General features: G+C 37.1%; 1 protein-coding gene across 6 annotated transcripts in view; it reads left to right on the top strand.

Moving 5' to 3' along the window:
• NEBL (nebulette) overlaps positions 1–22,288 on the top strand; it is a 140,138-nt gene that overhangs the window by 6,712 nt on the left and 111,138 nt on the right. For 3 of the 6 annotated variants that reach the window (XM_017741517.1, XM_017741513.1, XM_017741515.1), the window contains one exon: positions 17,823–17,883. The exons of 2 other annotated variants lie outside the window; for them this stretch is intronic. The gene's annotated coding sequence lies outside the window, so the exon portion shown is untranslated. Of the gene's footprint in view, positions 1–4,754; positions 4,828–17,822; positions 17,884–22,288 lie in introns of all 6 variants that reach the window. One more of the 6 variants, XM_017741514.1, reaches the window with a different exon arrangement.

Below are 22,288 nucleotides of genomic sequence, written 5' to 3'. Positions count from 1 at the left end.
GCTGGAAAACAAACCCCTGCCTGATGCATAACTGCATTTGGAAAAATTGTTAGCATTAGAAATAAGGATTTATAATGCTGTTAGTGAGTTTATTATATGTCATACTGCCCACATAGCATTAGATGTGTAAATTCAGATAGGCCTTTGGGTAAATCCACTGAAACACTATCTACAAATCTCTACTGAGGTTCTGGTAAGCTACTAATGTGTGAAAGAAACACCACATTAGGAAATTGTGTAAAATGGAAGTTCCTTTCTGTTACATACAAGTCTATTTGAACTCGAATGGCATGTGACCTTGGGACAATTTCTGCCTGGGGAAGGTTCACTTTCAGTAGCCCTACGGTGAGGATGATAAGTGACCTCAAACGAAGCTTCTCAAACGTGAATCCTCAAGAGATGTAGGGGGAAATATTTTAGGTTAAGTGGATCTCTGATAGTCAAAGCAAGCAGATGTGACGCCTACATAGCTGCTTCTTAAATGATCTTATTCCATCTGGCTTTATTCTATAGGGTTGCTTAGGAAAATCTTTTTTCTCTTCTTTTTTTGAGCAAGTATAATATGATACATATTATTGTGGTTTATTGTATTTTTCTAGGGTTTCAGAAGTCTATTTTATAAGTTTACAGAAGAAATTGCTGTAACACTTTTTTTTTTTTGTATTAGTGCTTTCATACGAAATCAGTTGATTGCAGAAATTATGTAGCCTCAAAGTTTCAAAAAGTTTTCTGTGAAGTTCCACAGGGAGTAGTATAGTTTTTCTGATTCTAATTTAAATAAATAAATTTGACAAGATGACTGTAACCTTGCTCACTGTATTGACAAAATAAAATGAGTTGTGTGGTGAAAATAAAGCAAAGCAGTCCAGAAAAATCCCCAAAGGCATGGATTTACTGCATGTGTAAGTGGGTCAACTCATGCATGAGAAATGAATGCTAAATGTAAATTGGTTGCAAAACTGTAGACTTTAAGTAGAACTGAATCAAGTGATAACCTAAATATTTTGATAGGGATGTCCTGTCATGCTTCTCTTTAGAAAACAGTAAGAAAACTCTGCATTATAGAGAAATAATTAAATCATGTATTTTTTGTGTAAATCAGAACAGTGTTATTGCACTCCAGAATCAAAGGCATTGCATTCATTTATGTTACTGGCATTGGTAAATTTTAAGTTGAACCTGTATTTGGTTAAAACTGTATTTGTGTTGATGAGTTGTTTTACATGATATACATTTCAATTGCATAAGACTGCTCTATTCCTTGATGAGTAACATATTCAGTCCAGTTTAGAAAAATACTTCTTGGGCTTTTCCTGAGTAAAATAATAATAAGATAGTTTAATCTAGTTAGGAGATACAAAAGAAAAAGATAGAAATTTCTGTCTTGCTGGTTTAATTTTCTGTTTGGAATAACATTCATATTGCAAGGCAAGGCTTATATGAAAGGCATCAGTAGTTTAAAAAACTACTATATAATCTTCAAATATGTAACATAACATTTCATGGACTTCATTTTTAATCCACACTAATTGTCAGCTTGTCAACAGATGAATGTGTTACAGATATGTATTGACCTAAAGGTTTACTTCTGTACTTATTTATAACTCTGAAAATCCTGATTGAAGGCTAAAACAGCTACATAAATGTGAGGAATAAATTGACAGGTATTTTCACATTTTACTGTGGTATTGACTGTATTGCATGTGCCTTTTTGTGCTGTATTTTATGGAATGAAAAATTCCAAGCTGTAATGAAGACAACTATGAAGGGTGTTGTGGTAACTGCTGTAAGCACGTGTCCATTGTCTGACTAAAGGACGCGAGTCTCTCTTTAAACACTAGTGACTTTAAGACTTAATCTACTTGGTAGCATTCGTATATTTAAGGATATGGCTTTTTTTTTCTGTTGTGATGCTAAGCAACTAAATTATGACAAAACCCCAACAACTTGTTTTTCCTGTGTCCTTGAATATGTTTTAGTGGTGTCTAAATAACTAATTATTTTTAATGAGTACATACTTTTGAAGCCAGTCTTTTTTACATATAGAAAAAAGAGAATGAAAATAAAACCTCTTCATGGCAGCTCAACTTGGGAGCTAATTAAAATGAGGCTTTTAAAATGGGAAAAAATTAATTAGCCAAAAAGTTGAGAAGTAGGAGTTAGCACTTCTAGAGATCTTTGGGTAGTTAAAACACTTGGAAGGAAAATATAATTTCTAATTTCCTTGTTTTACTTCATTGTCCATTACCTGCTTATCATTTTACCTTTTAGTTCTGCCTTACCTGATGCTTTTGTGCTGTGCATCAGTTGCTAGGGCAGCATCTTAGGCATTAAACCTCCTCTGCTTCTTCTAACACTGTCTTTTATCTTGATCCCTAGAGATTTGAGTGTCTCACCCCCATGACGCTCACAGGCTTCATTGACCTTGACAACAGCAGTATCTGGTCCTCTGTGGCACTCAGGTTTTCGGTTTTTTTGCATGTTAACACATATGTCTGTGATTTCCTTAGGCTGTCAGTAGATATATCAGTTGTGACAAAGCCAGCACTGTAATGAGTATAATTAATGATTGAACTTTTTAACCATCCTAACATGAGTAAAGAAGTAGCAAAAGGTTACATGTGCCATTTCTACTTGTGTCTACAAAGATGTGAGAGGAGAAGAGTTTACTTCTCCAAACAGTAGATTAGAGTGACACAAGATTGCTTTCTAACCCTTTCTGCTCTTGGAATAATTCAAATAATGATTTAGTTACAGAAATATTTGTGTACTTTTTTGGAAAGACTCTGTCTCACACCAACACACTCTCACTGTTAGAAACCACATTATTTTAATAGAAAATGGAAGGATGTTTCTTTTTTCCCCCAGATCTGCCTTGAGATTCTTTCTCTCCTGTCTTTTCTCAGTTGGTAAATAGTGACCCAGTTCACTCCCCCTGAAAGACAGATTATAAAGGGGGAGATGCTGAATATCTCACTAAGTAAGCAACAGGCAGAAAATAAAAGGGCCTCTGAACCTCTGTCCCTGGTGGACTTCAGGAAAGTCTAATCTGAAGAAAATATAATTTCAGAGGTGGGTTTTTTGACTTGACTTCCTTCTTTCTTCGCTGGGGAACAGTGGTGTAAAGTGAACCCATACCCAGTTTGGCCAGTCTAGCCCTTTTCTAGCCTTAAGAGGAGAAATATACTCCTGAGTGTGTGACTTATGTTGCAAGGGTTAACTGATTTTTATAGGGTTTGGCATAACAGGAGAGCTGTTCCCAGTTTCCACAACAGTGAGTGGGTAAGTAGCTGAGGAGGACAGTGTGGCTGGTGTGGATTTTGGTACAGCAGAGGTGGTCTTTGAGGGAAGACTGGAGGATTGTCTTATGAGTAAGCTGTGGCAAGACCCAGAGTGTGCACTCGGTGAAGGTCTGGGTGTCTCCAGGCTGTACCTCAGTGTGCCAATACTGAGCAGGGATCCTACTCCGTCCTTTTATCATTAAGTGGGACAAAGGCACTTTGTCACCTTTTATCTTAAGTGAGATTGGCTATCATTTTGTTGCAGAGCTGGAACTGCTCAGTAGTGCTGTTCCCTCAGGTACTGTTGGTGGAAAATGAAGGATTCAAAGGGTCTGTGGAGGTACCTCAACCTCATCTCTCAATGTTTCTTTCCTGCTCAGCAGAGATACTTGCTCTGGTGTGGGCTGGGCTGCCTTTGGCTGCAGTGTTGTGAGAACAAGGGAAAGGGCCAAAGGTTTTATTTGCCTGTGCCAGCAAGCTGTAGACATGACTAGGGCAAGGGTAGCAGAGATGGAATGAGGTCACTTGTTTGGCATTGCCTTTTGTTTAGCATTCCTTTCTGCACAGTGCGTGTTTCTGGCTCAGATAATAGCTGACATGCTATCTTGAATTGAGTTAGCAGTCAGGGTCCTTTTCAACAGAAATTAAGTGGATGAAAGTCTCAAAAAAGCTTGATGATGATGGAAAATTAAGCAGAATTATCAAGGAAAGTGATGGCACAAGTTATAGAAAGTTCTGGCATTATTGTGGGTTGGGAGATTAGATGATCAGCCTGTATTGAAAATTAGTGGAAAAAATACTCAGAGGACACAAATGAGGGTTGAGGTTCTGGTATGAAAAAAACCCCATTAAGTGGAATAAGTCTATAAAGTTACAGGTAGGATACAACTGCAGAAGTGAATGTGATTATGTACAGTTTCTTATAAGGCAAGAACTTGGAGCAGGAAATGTAGCTGTCAGGCATCATACTTAAGAGCAAATATGTGGCCTACAATAAAATTGTGAAACTCATTAATATAGGAGCCAGGGAAGACTAGAAGTATAAAATACATTAAAAAAGAGATTAGACAAGCTTGTGAAAGTTAAATTCATCAGGAAATACTAGCTGTTGTTATCTAAATCCAGTGACAGAGTTGGTAAGGCTCTGTTATGCTAATAGCAGGAAACTGAAATGATCTTAGCAAGGGGAGGCTGTTCCACAGGTACTTGCCTTGGCATGCTTTGCTGAGCAGTGACAGAGCCTTGATGGTGTCATCAGTGAAACCAATGAGTCCATCAGTGAGCTTAGTACCTTGTGCTATTTCTAATCACAGCTGTGGCTCTGTCCTACTAAGTGATCAACCCATTGTGTCCTTGGTTAACAATAACTGGCTCGAATGTACAGGGTTAAAAAGGATTATTAATTATGTACCTGACCCTAGACCCCCTCTGGTATCAGTGGGCTTCATTCATGACGTCTGATTGTCTTCACAGCCTTTCTGTTACAAACCAGAGAACCTTTCTGAGCCTTGAATGGTGAATTTTTGAAGCTGGCTGAGATGCAAAGGTAACTAAGATCTGATAGATATTCCTTACCTATATGCAAGTGTTTTTGCATGGATGGCAGTTGACAGACAAGGTATTAGTCATGAGTAAGATGGCTTTGGCCCCACTAGCATTTTACTGGTTTTCAAGTTGGTGATTGAATCACGGACCCAGACTGCCAGGGACTCTGAACTGTTTATTCAAAGGAATGAGCTGGTTTTATACCCTTTTCTAAGGCACAGGATTTCCTTATATGGCGTGACCTATGCCATGTTGCCACATCAGCAACACGCTTCGTATGGGGTCTGCAGTGTGACACCTCCTCCCCCAGGGCCCGGTGGAGACAAGCTTCTCTGTGCTGCCATGTGCTCCTTTGTTCTGCCATGTGCCTCTGCAGGCAGGTTTTACAGCTCATAACCTAATTGTCTCTTATAATTCCCCATTCAAGTGAATCTCCTTATCATCTTACCACACTTGCCTTGGCAATGCAGGACCCTCTTGAAGCATACAAAGTGGATTTATAAACTGAAGGATGTGCTCCAACCATGAAAGTGTATCCAGTCCATTGTAGAGCTAGGCCACAGATAGTTCCCCTTCTTGTAAAATAAGAATTTTATGTCTTCAGAACCATTTCATCCTAGAGATCTGCTCCTGTTACACTGCAATACTTCCTAATGGAAACATTGCTTATGTTATCAGGCTTAGAAACGAGACATCACTTCAAAGTTGTGTTCCCTTGAGACCTGAGAGTGATGCTAACTGCAGCTCCAGGCTTTAAAATTCAGAAAAGGAATGGCTGGAAATAGTGGGTGCTGAAATTCAGATTGTTGCATGACCTCTGTTTGCCCTGTCAAGGGGTCACTGAGACTTGTCCGGTGCATGCACTAAACTTGTAATTTATGTTTGTGGAGGATGTCAGGAGGAAGATTCATGCCTGGATGTGCAGGTGCTCCATTAGGACTTAGAAAGACATGGATTGATTAGGTGGTTATTGCCATCTGCAAAATTAGCCTGGTCAGAGACCCCTGACAGGGAAATTTGGTGCATAACCAGTGAGCCAGGCTGCAATTGATAGAGCCCCAAAATGTTGGCAGTAGATAACTAATATATCTGTGAGATCTATCACATCTGATATGCTGGCTCTGAAGTTTTGAGTATGGCATTCTGCTTCTGTCTGATGTCAGAACTGAATTTTGCCATGATTTTTTTGTGTCTGGATCAGCAGAAGATAAGCACACAGTCCTCTGTGTGTGCGAGAGATACAGGAGGGAGGGGAGGTAGTCAGAAATTTAGCTGAGTTCTGTTTTTTTCGGGCCAGGTATAAATATATGCCAGATATATAAATGAGACTTGGGAATTGAGTATATCCTACAGATATAAATGAGACTTAGAAGTTATCTGGTAGGATAAGTTATCTGTAGGAAAATATATTTTTATGCTTCAGAACAGCATGAGGAACTAGGGGAATCCTAGGAAATCTGCTCCATGTGAGCAATTTGTTTATATTTTGCAACATGACCTTTTCTGACATAACTCTAAATAAAATGAGAGGGTTGAGCGCTGAGGCACACAGTCCTTCTCTGTTAAACTAAAAAAATCTGGCTGTTAGAACGTATCCCATGGATCTGGCTTTCATTCACCTGTGTATCCTGCTCAGTGTTCGATTTCTGTTCTCAGATGTGTACTTCAGAGAAACGGAGCCATTTGTTCAGGCTGTTTCTTTTCTTACTGGTTTTCAAGGACTGGCTGGGCAGAGGAGGGGGGTTCCAGGAAGTATTACCTATTGAATGAGCACTTTGACTCACTCCACTTAAGAACATTGCATTGTAAGGGCCACTGAGGCAGGTCCTTAGCTGCCATCAGTATTTGCTCACAGAAATCTTGTCATGCATGTTTTGAGCCTGATCTTGAAAGCCTTGAGATTTTTTGCCCTAAGTGTCTATCCAGGTGTTACCTGACGTGTTTCTTGTTTGTCAGAAAAGTTCTCTTAGACATGATTGAATGTATGGATCAACCATCACTGATTTGTATAAAGACAGGGCAATACATCTCATTACAACTGGATGTGGGAAGTCTGCTCTTTATTCCTGATCTTTCTGATGGCATTTTTTGTTGCCTGCGTCACATTACTTCAATTCTGTTTCCTTTTCTATAAAATGGGAATAATTGTTCTGAAGGCCTTTGGAAAACTCTTTGAAGTTACAAAGAGAGTGGTAGAACAGCTGAATGGTATGGCTGCTGGTTGTTGTTACTTGTGTAAATTTTGTTACTTGTGTAAATTTTGTAAGTGGTAACTTGGGAAGAGGGGTGTCTTGTGTCATCAGCTCTAGTCTTCTCATTGGGAGAGACATATCTTACAAAAGTCTCAAAACCCATGTCAAACTCTGTATTAATCTAATTACAGCTTTAGCTTACTCTTTTTCAAGACAGTTTCTTAATTTCACCTGCTGCAGGTAAAAAGCCTCATCCAATTTCCACAAAAAAGTTCTTTATGGCAGGGCGAGCATTGTCTTTTTGTTTGCATGACACTTCTGCCTCTATGATGTGTTGAGAGAAGTGTCAGTCTCAGACTTTTGTTATGTGATGCTGAACAAGTAAGTAGTTTTCATGTGCCTTTGCAGAAGTCTCACTATTCCACAAAGTCTTGACTCTGCCTGTTCTTATTGGAACTCACTTTTTTTTTGAGTACAGAGGCTGAGTGTTTTTTTCATGCTACTGTGAGATTTAAAAAATACCTTTCCTGATTAATTTCAGTATTATATTTGGTTTTCTTCATGGCTGTTTGGTGGCGTATGATTACTGAGTGATTAACTTGGATATGCAAGTACATCTCTTTCCAACTATCAAACCTATAACTTGCAACAGAAATTCTCTGAAGAGCATATTTTTGCATTACATAGTATTAAATTCCATCTTATTACTCCAGACCTCAGACCTGATCAGTTTTACATAGAGAATCTTCTTTACAGCCTTCTCTCATTAATAAAATTACTTAATAAATTAATCATGATCAGTCCCTTAAGGTATTTCCTCTTTATATATTTCAACATCATTCTGTTGCTAGCACAACTTGTTAAATTATTTGTGCAATGAGCTGATCCACCTGTCTGAATTTGCAATTCTTGGATCAGTCAACATATTTTCTAACTTAATACATAAACCTTATTTTTTTGTGCTATTTCTCTGTGGCTGCCATGCCCATTTAGGTAGATCATTAATAGCCCTTATAGTGATATTTATGATTTCGGAGTGCCAGGGATTTATTCACTACTCTTGTTTACATATTTTTGGATTCTTTCAATCTGAGCACATAGAAATCTCCATAATAACAGGCATGTTATATTTGGTGAATATAGAAAATATCAATGGAAAACTTTTATCACAAGGATGTGTAGTACCTTGCTTGATAAAAGATTATAAAAAAATGTTTTTGAGAAAAAAGGATCATATGGTAATAGGCTTGAGAAATTCCTTGCCTGATGGTTTCATACAGCTTTTTGTTAAGGTAATTATATTTCCTTTCTTGATGTGAATATGTGAAACAGTGTAAAATTTAAAGACCTTGTTAACAGTATTATTATTGTTATTATTATTACCTGTAGATGTGGATGTAGTTCTTGGGTTTAACCTATTGCAGTAAGAGTTTCCCGGATACATTTTTATTTTGAAAGATGCTGAAATTTTGCAAATGCTTTTGCTGCAGTGTGGAGCCTTACAAAGTAATTTGTAACAGAAATGAGGACAACTCTCTTTTTGTGCTCAGAGTGTGTGATAGACTATTGTGTGGGGCACTTGTTTCACATGTAGGTTGCTGTCTGTCTGTGCTGCCTATATATCTCGGCCATTGGAAAAGTCTCACTTTGCATACCTATTTTTCATAAGAGGTTGAAAGAGGGAGAAGGAGGAGAGAGGGCAAGAGAGAGAACTCAGAATAGTTAACACACAGTTTCATAGAGCCAAAGCAGAATTCAGATCTGAGTCCCTATTTGAAAAACTTGAACATGGGTCATGCATCTGTGTACATGATGTTTTATGTCAGTTTTATACAGGATTTTGGAAATTGCATGAAAGTTCATAATTTTAGAGGAAAGTGATGTGCTGATCACCTTCAGTCCTACTGGATACACAGTTAAGTTGGTGTGCATTCAGAAAGAGAATGGATAGGTGGCAGACACTTGGATTTGAAATATCAGCTGTAACTTTAAATGCTGCATTTGTATATGAAAACCAAAGAGGGTCCAGGTTTAATGTCTGAAGGACCATAGCTCAAGATCTTGTGTATCTTTTACTGCTGAGGTCAGGTATTTGGCTATTTTACCAACTGGAGTCTTCTCCTTCCTTCCCTTTGTCCATCTCCAACTCCACCAAGAAAACTGAAGCTCTCATTCAGCTGATGCCCAGCATAAGAAAAGAAATCTAGACAGTAACAGCTGGTTTGCCCTCACAGCAAAGTTTTCTTGTCTCAAATCTCTCCAGATCTGGTACGTAAGGACTGCTGCATTTATATGATATTAGAGCAGTATCAAACCAGATGTTAGAAAACATGGCTTATTTATTCAAATGCAGTCGTGCAACCCTCACTTGTCTAGAAGCAGACATATTTTTAATTGCTAAGCGAAGTGTGTTTATGTTAGAATCATTGCTCCAAATGACCTTGGCAATTTGCAGTCCCCTGTAGCTAATAGCTTTCTGAATGAAAACAGTGGATCCTGAACTCTGGAGGTGAATAAATTCTTTGCTGTGTATTAAGAGGAATATTCAAGTATGCTTTTTGTACTGTTTGATAACAATGCTGCACTAAAAGCTATTTTATCTTTCTTATCAACAGTTAACCTTGATGTCCCCATAGACACTCAGCATTTTTTTTGTTCTAATTTGTTTAGTGTGCTCCCTTAAGTGAGTAACTAATTTTAAAAAATTGTGCCCTTTTCCCTTTCATTTAATGATAATTATTTTAAAAGAAATCTGCTGTCCCATGGGTAGCAATAATCCATCTTTTTGCCTTATTTCCTTTTCTGTTGTCCATTTCCTTGATTACATTTGGTTTTATATCTAGAAGTGGAAAGAGTCATTGCTTATTGAAACTGTGGTACATAAAGACTCCTTGTCTTTCAAACTAAATTTCTTTTTGGTATCCTGAGTCTTGTTCTTGTACAGGATTTTGCTAACATCTCTGCTTTGTCTGTGCTTTCCTACACAGATGCTTTCCACACTTCCCCCTCATACGTCTGTAGCTTTTTCAGGTTAGTTAGAAATACTCCTAAGTTAGCATAAAGGAAAGCAAGGCATTTTAAACACTCTTTTTTTTTTTTTTTTTTTAAACGTTTTTATCCTTTTCTGGACTTTCTGTCTCAATCCAGTGTATCTCAATTCACTATATTCAGTATATTGCTGTAGTTCTATTATGGAAATAATGGTAATAGAGATGATGAAAATTCCTGACTCCACTGCTTTGTGGGAACCTGCTTGACAGAGTGTAAAAAGTAGCCTTAATAAAAATAAATGAATTCTCTTGATAAAGGTGCTAATAGTCAATGTGGTGACAAGCTGTGCTGTCTTGAAAAAACAATTCAAAAGCCCTAAATCATAATATAATTCTATCAAGGCTTTTTTATACTGAAATCTACAAACAGGGGTTACATATATGAAGAGCACAAGAACATGAACAAATTTCACTTCGCAGAACTGAGAGGAGAGGTCTGCACGTAAACTTTACTTTGAAAATGTGTTTTAAGAAGAGAAACACTGATAGTGTGAGATTTCGCTGAGTAGTGAAACAAATCTGTGGTACATTTTAAAAAGCAATGCTATTGTCCAGTTTTGTCTATTTTAGACCCTCACATAAACATCTGCACACAGAGATAACCATTATTAAGCTGTTCAGGTCATTAAACTGGATGTAAATAAGGCTGTGCAGAAAGAATGCATGAACAAAATATCATTCATGAGTACTCTACAGTAACTGTCTGCCAGCTTCCTTCTGGCACTTTTACTCTGTTTCCTTCTTAAAGGAAATTAGATCATTCAAGGTAGGCTTGTCCTTGATGAAAGAGGTGTAAAGTATCTTATATTTTTCAAAAGTGTTATTGTTTAAGAGCTTGCCGGAATAGCTTTTTACAGCTAAATTTTTTATGACCAATACTAAAAAATTGAATACTAAGAAAGATGAATTGAATACTTAAGAATTAAATAAATGTTCATTAAGAACTTTTTGGATAATTGAAAGCTACAGAACTGTTTGGAAGCAGATTTTAGTTGCCAACTTCAACCTCTCTGAGGACAATTTATAAATTTGACAGATGATAAATTATTAAACCAGTTCCTTAGTCAATATGGGAGACTTGATATCAATTTTTACACTGATAGAGGAGAAGAATTAACTGGAAATTTAAAAATTAGTAGTTATTATGGTTATGATCTGATTGAAGTACCTATGTGTGAGCAGACCGTGACTCCAGGCAGTACTGTGTTTATTTGGACCTTTAAAAGGCCCTATTTTCAAACCTTAAAGCAATTAACTTAAACATAGCACAACTGTAACCAAATTTTAATAAAATACAAAATGACACTGAACAGAATCAGTCTTGGTTAAGAAGTGACCATCATAAAGGGTCTGATAAAGGGGATAAGCAAAGAATAAATTTTTGATAATTAGAAGTTATTCAAGCTAGGGCAAGAGTAGAATGTGAGTAACAAAAAAAAAATTATAAGAGTAAGTGAGAAATGAAATGGAAAAATGTCATTGTAAGTTCAGATAAATGTGTATGTATAGCTTATATCTATAAAATAATGGCCTCTGCACTGACCATTACCTCTCATGAGCTACTTCTCTGAAGACACAATCTCAGTGCTTTGTAACAGTCAAAAAGGCAATTTGAACATTAGGAATAAATAGGAAAACAACGGAAAATGAAAGAAAAGAAACCTTGATTATACATCTGTGGAAGTCCTTTTTTCACCCAGACTTTGAATAGCGTTTTTGGTTCTGGTACGTTACAAAAAAAAAAAGAAAGTTCTGGAAAATCACCAAGGGTGGTTGAATTCAATTGGAGGAATGAATGAGTTCTGGCATTGGAGTCTTCAGCCTAGACAAAAGGGGTTTAAGATTTCAGAAAGGTGTTGTAGAAAGCTCTACACAATCATCATAGAGAGGGTAGTCAGGGAGTGACTGCTGTCTCTGTCTTGTAATGCAAGAACTAAGAAGTAACAAATGAAGCTCATCAGAAGGGCAAACAAACCAAGCAGAAAAAGGTGCTTCCTTGTGGAAAGTATTAAATGAGGTATTTTTGTACTAGAAGACTTATATGAGTAGGAAAATTTAGATTAGTTCAAGGACAAGGCAAGCACTGCGAAGAAAAATCTGCTGCAGAATAAGAAAAACCCACACCAGGTTCAGGAAATACACCAGACTGAAAACAATGGGAGTCAAGGAATGTGTATGTAGGGGAAGTATCGTATATGTTTACCCTGTCCATACTGCTTCCAGCTAGTGCTCATGGCCAGTCTTGGATAAAGAACACTAGGCCGGATGGACCCTTGGTCTAAGCCAGTAATAGAGGCTCTTAAATTCTGTCTTTATATAGAAGCAGTGATAAAAATTTTTATAAAAAATTTTTATAAAATACAAAATTTAAAACATTTCTATAATAGATGGAAAGAAATTGATGCTGAATATAAGTTAATGGCTAAATACAAAGGATACAAAAAGGTGAAAGAGTCCATTATAAACGGCTAACAGAAGTAAAAATAATACCACCTTTAAAATAAAGGATCATTATAAAATGTAGTTTTTAGCTATAACTGAGATAAGTTCTGCCAACATAATCTTATTTCAAGTCAATGGAATGTGGTTTCTAATCCAGTCCTTTCCAATTTTTCAGTGTTTTACATGTTGAATTTGTATTTGATGTAAGAAAGGTCTTATTTCACATTTGGAATTTAGGTTTTCGAAAGTTACAGCAGCATATAAAAAGTTACAGTATTTTTGGAATGAAGCAGAAAGATGTGTCCATCCCAATTCCTTGAGATACCTGAAGCTGGACCACAGTACTGTTTAAGGAGCATTTGTTGTCTGTGATCAGTGAGGCATATGGCAGATGGCTAACTGGCAGATTTCAAGATGTAGTTGTTATCTAAGGGGAATCTCAAATGGGGATGCTTTTAGTAGTTTTCCCAGCGGCTAGTCCGTGGTTAAAGACTTGAACTAATTTTATAGGTGCTCTAGTGGACAAGATGTTTGCTGGGAAATTAATTATAGATACAAAGTTAAATAATCCCAGAGGGAAAAGGAAACTTGGTGACCTTTGAACAAATACCAGTATGGAGTGATTTCAGATTCTGGGTTAAATGGCCAAAGTCCAAAAATACTTCTTATTAATAATCAGATGTAAAATAATCGGTTTGTGAACCTGAAAGTCAAATGATACTTATCACAGGATGAGAGTTGGATTTGAAAGCCAGAAAAATGTAGGAAGTTGTTCTAGTTACTTGTTTCTGTCACTGTAGCACTGGGGCAGACAAGGTGATACCCTTGGAGGTTCAGTGAGGACACCGCTGGGTAGAAGGAGCATGATGCTCTCAGCAGAGGTTGTACAGAATCAAGGCTGATACCAGAGTATGGTGTTCCTATGGCAAGGTGGATTTGAAACAGCTGAGTAGATTTCAATGGAGGACAACAGAAATGATCATGGGGATTGTAAAATAATGTTAAGCTGATGGAGTGACAGCTATTCATTCATCTGTGAGAAAGCAATGGTTTTAGTACTGCATAGAGATATTTGCAAAAGAAAAATACGTCAATAAAGCTGGGACTTGACAGCAGTCCTGACAGAAACATGACAAAGTCTCCTGGCTGTGGATTTAAATAAACTGTATCTTCCTAAAGACAGTTGAATGCAGTTAATTTTTTATTTAGAGGAGACATGGCCTGGATCAGTGCTTTTAGTGACTATAGAGAACACTTTTTAAAATGCAGTCCTGTTGTGTCTTGATCCTTTCAGCATCAGGCTGATTGGGTGTGGGACCTGGACGTGTTCTCTCCCACAGGTATTTGAAAGCACTTGAGACCTTTTCACTTCTGCAGCATGGCTGTATCTTCTCATTCTGTGCCAAACTGTTTACTATCCTGAGACTGAAATTTTTTAGTGTACTTGAATTCAATGAAGGGCTTTGGAGTACAAAATGCAGAGAGATGCAAGGAAGCTGCAAACGAAGCAAACATCTGTATGAGAAAGAGAGGCATACAATTGCTGAAGGCTAGAATTGCATCATCATGGTATTCCATCTCATTTCTGTGGTGATTTTGTTGGGTTTTCTTGACATCTTTCAAAGTTTTTATGTATGTCTTCTCCATGTGCCCATGGTGGCTTGCATATAGGAAGCCAAACTTTTCTTTCCTTTTTATCACTCTGTTTAACTCCATGGTGACTCACTACCATGTAGCCACTCACTCCCTGCAGCCCTCACCAATGGGATAGGAGGGAAAATCAGAATCAGGAAAAGAGTAAAACTTAGGGGTTGAGGTAAGAACAGTTTAGTAATTAAAACAAAGTAAATAATAACAATAAACCCAGCAAAGATAATAATAATAGTAGCAGCAGCAACAACAACGAAGCAACAGCAACAACAACATAACAACAACAAGAGCAGCAATAATAATCAAAAGGAAATTAAAAAAAAGAGAGAAATAAACCCCAAGAAAAATTAGTAATGCCCAATATAATTGCTTACCGCCTGCTGACTGATACCCAGCTGACCAGCAATGACTCCCTCCCAGCCAATTTCTCTCAGTTTATACACTGAACACAATGTTCTATGGTGTAGAATACCCCTTTGGCCAGTTTGGGTCAGCTGTCCCAGCTGCACTCCCCCCCAGCTTTTTGCATGCCTCCTTGCTGCCAGGGCATGAGATGCTGAAAAATCCTTGACTTAGGGTGCTACTACTTAGCAAGAACCAAAACATCAGTATGTTAGCAACATTGTTCTCACGCTGAATCCAAAACACAGCACTGTACCACTACTAAGAAGAAAACTAACAATCCCAGCTGAAACCAGGACATGATCTTTATGTAAATAGGAAGGATTGCAATTGTTTTCTTAGAGCATCCCCAACGTCCCTAGAGCATCTTATCTTTAAACTGTCCAACATTATATTGGTGTTTAAAGAGGTGCTACTGCTGTCTGCTGTGGCAGTGCTAGGGATGTTCCCACCCATCTGTGTGGGAAGTTAACACTTGGCAGTTGTGTAGGAAGACTGGGAGAGGACAGGATTATCTTTTAAGTGACAATGAAATTCTGAATTGATTTAAGAGAATTGTGAATCTTGACTCATATGTTTAGTGGCTATGAGGAAGTAGGAAGTTAAAGGAGATGGGTAGCAAAAGTACTTACAGTGCTGAAAGTTATTTAAGATCCCCCTGCAAAATGTTTAGCTGATCTAATTAAATTAGCTTTTAATTTGGTTTAAACTAATACAACTTCTCTGTATCTGGAGACAATTTCACAAAGGTAAGGCTGAAGAAGATGATCTAGTCCCTTTCTGTAAGATGCTGCCCAAGAGGCATATCAGATAGTTTAGTGCTGCTCCATCCTTAATATTCATCCTTGATTCCTCTGTCCTAAGAAACTGTTTTAAGTTAGTGCCTTGAGAATTTTGATTCAAGCTGTGCCAAAGGTTTGATGCATCACTGTGCACAGAATTAATGCTGAAAGAAAGAAATATGTCTCCTCACATAGGGTATTCATCAAATTCTGCTGAAATATGGTCTGGTCCTCTATAGCTCTCTATATATAGGTCTATATATAGGCTAACAGTGGATCCTGCTTATAAGGGCTGTGAACCTGTAAGAATTTCCTAGTGGCCTTTCTTCTGCCTTTTCATGTAGGTAAAAATCTGCCCCCAGCATGAAGCTGGAGTTTTCCAGTACACCAAGAGCACTTTGAAGTAACAGACTTTCAGTTTTGGACATTTCTGCAACATCAAAGAGCTTTATGGCATCCAAGCCCCTGCTTTGTAAGGGGATATGATCAGCACATCAGTGAAACTGCTTCTCATGGCTGCAGGGCATATAGAGCTGTACAGGTGTTTGAGGATGGAAATCTTTGGACAATGGAGACTGGGATATGGGAGAAGAGAGGTAGGGCACTCAGGAGAAAATTCTCCTTTGTAGCAAAGTCATTAAGGCTTTCAAAGGGCTTTAAAGGTGTAAGTGCATTTTCAAAACCATTCCTAGTTTGTTATATTCAGAAAAAAAAAAGAAAAATATTTTTGGATTGCTTAATGACGAAAAGTTGCTAGAAAAGTTAAGAAGGATGTTAAAATGTTACCTTGTGTCACATCAGTCACATGCCTTTATCACTTGTATTGGAATGGATACAATTCTCCATTGTGCTTGCAGAAACCACTTCCATTTTTTTGTACCTCGGTTTTTAAAACTGAAGTTATAAGAAAAAGGTAAAACTCAGGCAAAAGTATCCATCTTTTTTTCCCCTGGTCATGAATGGTGAAAATAAAGGAGATATAAGAGAACAGACGTAGGGGCCAAATATTTTTCCATATTTTAATTGGTAAGAAAAAGTTTGCCAAAGACAAATTATGTATTAGCATAGTCCCTTTTTGCACTTGGTTTTGGTGCCAGTTATAATAAAAAATAAAAATGAGAAGAATTTTAGTGTTCAATTGGTCGGTTCAAAGCCAATATATGAGATAATATTGAAACTGTATTAAACTTGTTAAATGAAAGTTATGCTGCAATTTAAATGCCTTTTGCTACAGAGAAAGACTGTCTTATTATAGTCTGGTTTTATATAGATAATGGATACAATTCATTTGACGAGACTTTGTAGTTTTGTTTTGGTGTATAAAATACCATTTCATATATGCCTTTTGGCATTTTTCATGCAAATTACTTTTTCATCAAATGCAGTTTTTGTAGTACTAGCTCTGATTTTCAAAAGATTAACATTCAAAATAAATTGATGCATAAGTATTGAGTTTGTGCAATGAAAATATGCTCCAAGAAGAGAGAGGAAGTGGTTTAAGAGTCTGCTGAGATGCTTATTGTGCTTATGACTGTTGTAATGACAATAGATGCCAGTGTTGACCCTCTGTTACTAATTTAATTGCTCATAGGGATATAAATTTTCCCTTTGAAAGCAATAAAGACAATGTTTTTTTTAGAATCAGTGGTGAACGTTGAGACATCCATTGCATTTTGTCCATAATGTAAAACATTGTCTCATAAAGATAATTAAACATTAGTTAAATTTCACATGGTAGCAATTTGTTTCTTGTGAGCTGGGATCAGAAATGGGCATCACGCTTTTATTTTCTGCACAGTCAGAGGATGCCTCTAAAGTCTCTGCTCGTTGGCACTCAGGCTGTTTTGTGCATAGCTGTTGCAGAATGCAAGTCATTGTTTTGTGAATCATGTAAAGCCTGTTAGTTATTTAAGTAAGTAGAATATGAGTCTTATATGGGATTTAGATCAGGTCTGTTTCTATGCATGGGGCAGTCTCTGGATTGTTCAAAATTATGGAGATAATTTCTAGTGAATAACGCTCAGAGACGTACTTTTTCCTTTGAATTAGATAGGTAATTTGTATTTATCATCTCCTATCATGTACAACTTTGATCACAGTTTTAAGCACTGCTCCTATCAGGAAATTCATAAGGGTGCATGGTTTTGCCTGCACTGTGAAGTTTTTAGTACTTTGAATAAAGGCAGATCTTGACCTGCATTGAGCTCATTACAGGACTGTAGCTGTAAAGACTGCATTAAAAAACCCTGGAAAGTATGAGAACAAAAGTCTTATGATTCCTATGAGAAAATGATGTTTTGTCAATTTCTAAAGACAGAGATAATTAGTTACATGTCTTAAGATGTTTGGGCTGTACTCTTTCTCCATACGCGTTGATATGATTACAGTTAAGTGGTAATTAAAGGTAATTTGATCTCTGCTGATGCATACACTTCTATATAAAAATATATATGTATGTTTACTGTGCTCTATTGACAGTGATGGAAATCCCTAGGGATGTGAAAACTTGTTACACAGAATTCCAAGCAGAATTAGAGACGTAAGTTCAGTTTCCTATTCATGAAATTTTTTTTTGCAAAGTAAGTACTGGAAAAAGAATGGAAATAGATTGAGATTGCTGGAAAATATGAGGACCATGCCACAAGAAGTAAATTTCTCTTGTTCTTCCCCCAAGGAAAAACCCTGTAGTAATTGAAATAGACAGAATGAATATAAATTCCTCAGCCCTAGTATTCTATCTAGAAATGCCATGGCCTGTGTCACTGCCAGGTCAAAATTTATTAAATGATAACAAAATAAAGATAGATTAAGGCTTTTTAATTCCAGATGTAATTACAGAAAAATGTATTTGTGTATTTATGCTAGATACTGTGATGCAGGAATTACTATATGAAATTTTATGAGTTTTCATAGGCTAAAAGTAAATATCACAGTGGTCTCTTGGCTGAAAATGCATGATTTTAGGACTGCTTTCTTTTTAATTTTAACTGCAACTCTGAATATTATGTGTTTATAATTTATTTCAGGATAATTAGAAATATTATTGTTGGGGGTATGTTTTCTTTTTTTTTTTTTGCCTAATCAGCCTGAGAAAGGTGGACCTGGCACAGCCCTGGCTGTAGTTGCTTATGTTGTGGATGGGATATACAAAGTACTGGGGTAGATCCAGAGGTGTGGGGATGGTGTAGAGGTCTTTGGAGAACTAGTTTTGCAGCTGGCAGGGGTTTTATGTCTGAAAAAAAAAAAAGACAGTGAAAAATCAAACCTTGTCTTTTCTGGGACTAGTGAAAAAATCAGTCAGCTCCTAAGTTACTGATACAAACTTTCAGTGATAACTCCAGTTCCATATGCTTTGTCTGGGACCCTGATGCTTCTGGTACTATGTTTCTCCAGTTTTAAGGAGTCATTGTATTTTTCCCTCCAGTTAGGTACATTGACAGAAGACTGAGAAAATATAGTAATATAATTTCCATTTTCAGCTGAAGTTTCAGTACTTAGTAGAACAGCCCTCACAGAGGTATTTCTTTAGTTTTATTAACGCTTGTTTACAATGTCTATCATGTCTGTTACCTGAGCCTACATTTAAAGCAGTTTCTATTGCTCTTGTAAAGTTTTTCAAAACTTCTTTGTTTAACAGCACAATGAAGGAAAAGCAATTACTTTGAGGTGCATTTATACCAATTCAACCATAAAGCCCCCCAAAATATAATTTGTATTGCCTTTTCAGTAGTGTTTGTGTTGACCACGTTTTTCTAATCTTTTGAATTATGAATGAAGCAGAACATATTTTGCAGTATTGACCTTTCAGTTGAGTTTGGCAGCCTGTAGTCACTTACTCAGTGTCATTTTGGCATCAATTGGCATTTCTATGGAAAATGTCATTACCAGTGACTCTCCTCCCTTAGAGAGATGCCTAGAGGGGAATGTAGGCCTGCATTATAACTTAAAGAATTTACAGTGATCAATACAGAGTTCAGGTATCAGTGTGTAGTAGTGAATATTGTATATGGTCCAGATTTGTTTTTCTTGGAGAAAGGTTAAAGCAGGTTCCATTATTAAGGGGAAGGTCTTGATTCCTTTTTGGGCAATGTGTGCTACTTATGTATAGTCACCTCTGTGGAATATTAATAAACTGCACCTCCTGCTTGTGGGTGTTCCAGAACTGCTGATATGACTGTTTCTGAAATTAAACAGTACTTTTGAGACCTGCAGTTTATAGCCCTTCATTTTGAAATTTAACTTTTGTGACATTTCTCTGTTTGAGTTGGGAGAAGGATTTTTTATGTATACCTAATGGGGGGAAAAACGTAGTGTAAAATTATGAAGGAAAGAATTGGAATTGGTTTCGTATGCCCCTGCTTGTATGGAAAAACTTTCCAAAAAATGTCAGCAGAGACATGAGATTTATTCTGATGTTAGGATGGTAAGAATATCTTCTTTTTGCCTTTTTTTTTTTTTCAAGGACACCAATGAAATGCTGAAAAGGCAGTCAGCTCACAGTTGTTTTGTTCCCTTGGGTTTTTTTATTTGCTTTTTTTTCCCTTTCCGTAGACTTTACAAAAGTTTAGAAATGTAAGAGGAGAGTTAGTGGGGAAAATTTTGTTTCAAATTCATAGCAGAGTAAGGACAAAAAAATTAAAAATGGTTCTCAAAATGGTAGGTAATAGAAGGCATACAGGTGGACTTTGTGTTCTGGCATATTCTGAATACAGCTGTAACTGAATTTTTATAGTATTGGTCAGAAAAGATACAATGGGGGAAGAGGATGTGCAGTCCCATGTTCAAGGACTCAGATATGTTTGCCGGTCTTCCATGGACTTTTCTGTGATCTTGGACAACTCACGATCTTCCTAGATAAGGAAAAAACCCTGTATGAAACAGAAGCTGCCGTTCACATCTAAGAATATTAATTTCAGTTATTATTTTTCTCTTTTTATCTTTCTTTTCTTTGTCTTTGTTTCATGAGTTTTTTTACTCAGAGTTCAAATTAAAATGTGGGAGACAGGGAGTTTATCTTGGGTCTTAGATGTTTATTATATCTTATCTATAATACAGCTGCACGGGATGTGCCTCTTAGTTAACAAGGTGGAAAATGGCTGTGAGTTCTAACTTCCAAGGCCTTTTAAGGTCCAAATCACCCAATTATGGAATGCCAATTAATTTGTTTTTACTTATAATCCAATAACTAACTATTCATGATGTGCGCTGCGGGTTTTTTGACCCAATACCAGGACACCCAGATTTGTAAAGAAGGAAGGAGAAAAGAAGAAGAACAAATCCACACCCCAAATCCTCCATATTGTTACATATATCCCATAAACCAAATTTTCTACATCTCTACATATTCCACCCAGTGATATAACTTTAATTACACAGTAACAACCTCAGTGTTATCACACAATTTAGGAAGCCTTTCCCAAGGCTTCAGGTCAAATGCAGTGTGCTTCTGAGGATCACTGTCTGTCAGCACTGAAAGGCTGAAATTCTCAGAACTCAGGGTTCCAACATCAGAGGAGTTGGCATCCTGTGACAAGGAAAACTACAGGAATTTAAATGAATTATTACACTTTCGTGTTTATTCTTAGCAGAACCCAAGTTGTGCAAAACAATTACAAAGTTGAGAACAGAAAAGTGGTGACGTTCAGGATTTGATAAACATGGACATAAACTGGGATTCAGAATATAAGGTGTTTGGGGGAAGGAAGTTTTGGCAGCTCTTAGAATCTAGCACAGTGGAGACATAATGGCAGATCAGGACCACTCATCAATGCTCCAGTAAAATCTGGAAGCATAGTTTAAAATTCAGCCAGATATATGATATCAATTAAGAAGAATATAAACAAAATTAGAGAAACAGGAGTGCCAAAGTAGGAAGATTAACCATATCCACAGATACTGTGGTGGTCTGGTGACATTCTTGATTCATAACTTTTACACTTTATTATTTTTTTAATGGACAGAAAGAAAAAATAGAGTAGTTAATGAAAGATTCAGAAAGGAAGTGGAGAAAAAGAACTGGAGCAAGAAATAAAAGAGCTCTTGGGTTAGAATTAGATTAATGTTACTCTGGTCTATTTCTGTCCTAATGCTGCATTTGTGCATTGTAATAGGATGTACCCAGGAAGCACCAAATGTGACCAGAAATGCAATCTTAATTTTATTGGTTTAAATTGAGAACAGGCATGTTGTTAACAAGAAAAGGTACCTTTTGAGGTTCTTTCTGTTTATGAGTACAGTGTGATAAATGAAATATCCCTAAATCTCAGTGTCATTCTTTCCTATTATATTTCAATATACCCAGTGATAAAAGAGTTTACTTTTATTCTCTCCAAGATTTCATGTGATTTACTAAAGAATCTTGAATGAAGTCACAGTACTTGCCAAGATTTCATTTCCATTGGAAGCAACAGTTCATCCTAAACAACATGTATTACTATTGGATATACTGGTTTGGATAGGAACAGACTTGAGTCATCATGTCTATAACTCAGTGAGAACTGAAGACAAATACTAATTTTATTTGTGTGTTTGAATGCATGTAAAGTAATAAAATTTAGTTTACTGTGTTTGTTCAGAACAACGATAAGCAAGTTCACTTCTAAAATCAACAATACTGTCACCTTGAATATTGTGTGAAGTTTTGGGCACCACGAGAAAGATATTAAACTGTTACAGTTCAAAGGAGGGCAGTGAAGGTGGTGAAGGGCCTTGAGGGGAAGCCGTGTGAAGAGTGACTGAGGTCTCTTGGTCTGTTCAGCCTGGAGGAGACTGAGGGGAGACCTCATTGCGGTGTACAGTTTCCTTGTGAGGGGAAGAGGAGGGGCAGGCACTGATCTCTTCTCTGTGGTGCACAGTGACAGGACCCAAGGGAATGGTCTGAGGTTCTGTCAGGGGAGGTTTAGGTTGGATTCTTCCCCCAGAGGGTGATTGGGCTCTGGAAGAGG

The sequence above is a fragment of the Corvus brachyrhynchos genome, unplaced genomic scaffold (assembly GCF_000691975.1).
Source record: "Corvus brachyrhynchos isolate BGI_N302 unplaced genomic scaffold, ASM69197v1 scaffold167, whole genome shotgun sequence".
NCBI lineage: Eukaryota > Metazoa > Chordata > Aves > Passeriformes > Corvidae > Corvus > Corvus brachyrhynchos.
Note: the sequence above shows the minus strand (reverse complement) of the source record. Positions and strands in the feature narration are given on the sequence as shown.